Source organism: Hyla sarda, chromosome 2, assembly GCF_029499605.1.
Source record: "Hyla sarda isolate aHylSar1 chromosome 2, aHylSar1.hap1, whole genome shotgun sequence".
Lineage (NCBI taxonomy): Eukaryota > Metazoa > Chordata > Amphibia > Anura > Hylidae > Hyla > Hyla sarda.
This window is the reverse complement of record NC_079190.1, coordinates 358,026,428-358,029,974: the sequence shown is the minus strand read 5'-3', so window position 1 is coordinate 358,029,974 and position 3,547 is coordinate 358,026,428. Positions and strand designations below refer to the sequence as shown.

At 39.7% G+C, this 3,547-nt stretch overlaps 1 pseudogene; it reads right to left on the bottom strand.

Annotated features, from left to right (window-relative positions):
• Positions 1–221: 221 nt before the first annotated feature.
• Positions 222–331, bottom strand: LOC130359892 (U2 spliceosomal RNA; annotated as a pseudogene).
• Positions 332–3,547: the final 3,216 nt, after the last annotated feature.

The following is a 3,547-nucleotide window of genomic DNA, read 5'->3' as shown; positions in this document are numbered from 1 at the left end:
AGGTGAAGAGATTATGTTGCCCGTGCTTCTACTCAGTGAGCCAGTACACCTAGTGAGTTTCGGCACCTCGGGGTCACCGATCCCCGAGGCACAAAAGTACCTCGGCTTTAGACCCTCTCAGCCTCATGGCGAGACCCGGAGGGAGCAGGTCACATCGGGGCAGCCGTCGTGCTTATTCCTCATAACCAGCCCCAGAAAGCCCTGGTACACCTTTCCCCTCCATGCAGTACCCATCCCCACCAGCCCCATACCGGCGTCACTGCCCACCGGCATGAAAAACTGATAAGAACTGATACTACACTTGATCTTAGCCAAAAGGCCGAGAAGCGATTTTTCAAAAATTCGCTCATCTCTAATTCTTTCCAATAATAACACAAGGTATTTGATGTTTGTAGAAAGACATTTGATGGTTTGATAGCACTCATGATTTGCCTTGGACCTATCTTTTTTTGGAAGAACACTGCTCAAGTGCCTCTTTTCATGCCAAATCTTTCAACCCCTACATTTAAAATCTCAAACTTGTCATGTCTAAAGTTCCACTTCACAGGTTTATTTGTATATCAGTCTCTTAGCCATTTAAATGATCTTTAATAAATCAATGACATGAATGACACGCACACAGTAAATAATTAATTCACTATGCAAATTGTATTCAGTTTTAAATTCTCATGTTATACCATTGAGAAGTTTCTATTTCCTGTAGACATGAAAGCTTTGTTCTAACAATACAATTTTGTATTGTTAGATTTTGACAAACTAAAATCTACACTCATACGGCACGGATATTTCCACCATGGTTACGGATGAAAAGAAGTGACATGACAGTTATTGACTGTTTCTTCATGAAACTATGGCAAGGTGTCATATGCGGATTAGCCCAATAGCATATTTGACTAAGCTTTTTCATTTAGTGTACTGCAGAAGAGACTCTTTTACCTGTCTGTCTTGCCGTGTAGCCAATGTGTGTCTTCAAATCCTTGTATTCCTCATTATTCTTGAGTGAAAATTATTTGTTATTGTTCTACTGTTTAATTAAATGTATTTGCTTTCCATTCTTACCGGTCCCTGTTTATTTACCCTGATGACATGATGGCCTGATGACCCTGATGACCCAACTGCTCTAGTGATGATGTTCTAAACATATTGGAGGACATTTATAAAAGCTTGCTTATGTAAGTTTTTTTTTTGTTGTTTTATTTTGCTTAATGTTTTGCTTACGTGCAACAAATTTATTAAGTTACATGGCCTTTATAAATTTGTAGTACGTAAGCAAATCAGCTGTTTTCCTCCGTTCTGTTTTCTATTTTGCTCGTGTAAGCAAAATCTGTAAGCCAGGGTTGCGCTGGAGTTAATGTATGGCTTTTTTTGATAGCGTGCAACTATTTTGCGACAGTCACACATTATAAATCTCTGACCACTGCATTTTTGAAAATTTGCTTACATAAGCAAAAGTCGCATAGAAAAGTGCACAGTCACATGTGTGACATTTGAGAGACATATACAGTGCATAGTGAAAGTATTCGGCCCTCTTGAACTTTTCAACCTTTTGCCACATTTCAGGCTTCAAACATAAAGATATAAAACTGTAATTTGTTGTGAAGAATCAACAACAAGTGGGACACAATCATGAAGTGGAAAAAATGTATTGCATATTTCAAACTTTTTTAACCAAAAAAAAAACTGAAAAATTGGGCGTGCAAAATTATTCAGCCCCCTTAAGTTAATACTTTGTAGCTCCACCTTTTGCTGCAATTACAGCTGTAAGTCGCTTGGGGTATGTCTCTATCAGTTTTGCACATCGAGAAATTTTTGCCCATTCCTCTTTGCAAAACAGCTGGAGCTCAGTGAGGTTGGATGGAGAGCATTTGTGAACAGCAGTTTTCAGTTCTTTCCACAGATTCTCGATTGGATTCAGGTCTGGACTTTGACTTGACCATTCTAACACCCGGATATGTTTATTTGTGAACCATTCCATTGTTGATTTTGCTTTATGTTTAGGATCATTGTCTGTTTGGAAGACAAATCTCTGTCCCAGTCTCAGGTCTTTTGCAGACTCCATCAGGTTTTCTTCCAGAATGGTCCTGTATTTGGCTCCATCCATCTTCCCATCAAATTTAACCATCTTCCCTGTCCCTGCTGAAGAAAAGCAGGCCCAAACCATGATGCTGCCACCACCATGTTTGACAGTGGGGATGGTGTGTTCAGGGTGATGAGCTGTGTTGCTTTTAAGCCAAACATAACGTTTTGCATTGTTGCCAAAAAGTTCGATTTTGGTTTCATCTGACCAGAGCACCTTCTTCCACATGTTTGGTGTGTCTCCCAGGTGGCTTGTGGCAAACTTTAAACAACACTTTTTATGGATATCTTTAAGAAATGGCTTTCTTCTTGCCACACTTCCATAAAGGCCAGATTTGTGCAGTATATGACTGATTGTTGTCCTATAGACAGAGTCTCCCCCCTCAGCTGTAGATCTCTGCAGTTCATCCAGAGTGATCATGGGCCTCTTGGCTGCATCTCTGATCAGTCTTCTCCTTGTATGAGCTGAAAGTATAGAGGGATTGCCAGGTCTTCGTAGATTTTCAGTTGTCTTATACTCCTTCCATTTCAATATTATCGCTTGCACAGTGCTCCTTGGGATGTTTAAAGCTCGGGAAATCTTTTTGTATCCAAATCCGGCTTTAAACTTCTCCACAATAGTATCTCGGACCTGCCTGGTGTGTTCCTTGTTCTTCATGATGCTCTCTGCGCTATAAATAGACCTCTGAGGCTACAGTGCAGGTGCATTTATGCGGAGACTTGATTACACACAGGTGGATTCTATTTATCATCATTAGTCATTTAGGTCAACATTGGATCATTCAGAGATCCTCACTGAATTTCTGGAGAGAGTTTGCTGCACTGAAAGTAAAGGGGCTGAATAATTTTGCACGCCCAATTTTTCAGTTTTTTATTTGTTAAAAAGTTTGAAATATCCAATAAATTTTGTTCCACTTCATGATTGTGTCCCACTTGTTGTTGATTCTTCACAAAAAATTACAGTTTTATATCTTTATTTTTGAAGCCTGAAATGTGGCAAAAGATCGAAAAGTTCAAGGGGGCCGAATACTATCACTATGCACTGTATATACAAAAAAAAAATCTACTAAATGCTTTTATAAATATCCCCATTGTGGGATAGGCTACAATGGAATAAGAACCTCTCCAGGAAATCTGGATTCATCAGGCTGAACGCCTCTTTACCTGGGCCAAGCAGGTCCTGATAACAAGTACCCATCTCGTTGATTGGCACTTGTTTAGTGAGCTTTCATATTGCTTATTTAAGCTGGGGCACATGAACAACTACCGGGTCCATTGGTCCCTTCAACTACATCATTATCCGTTGCACATCTCCCATCAACACAGAGTGATCAGCCTATGTGAAAGGGCTTAAAGTAAATAAAGTAAGCAGACCCGTGGGCACTGGCTTTAGAATGGGAAAGGAGATTATAGTGTACATTATTTTGTTATTCTAAAGCCTTAGCAGGCAGTAATTTGTTTGTTTTTAATA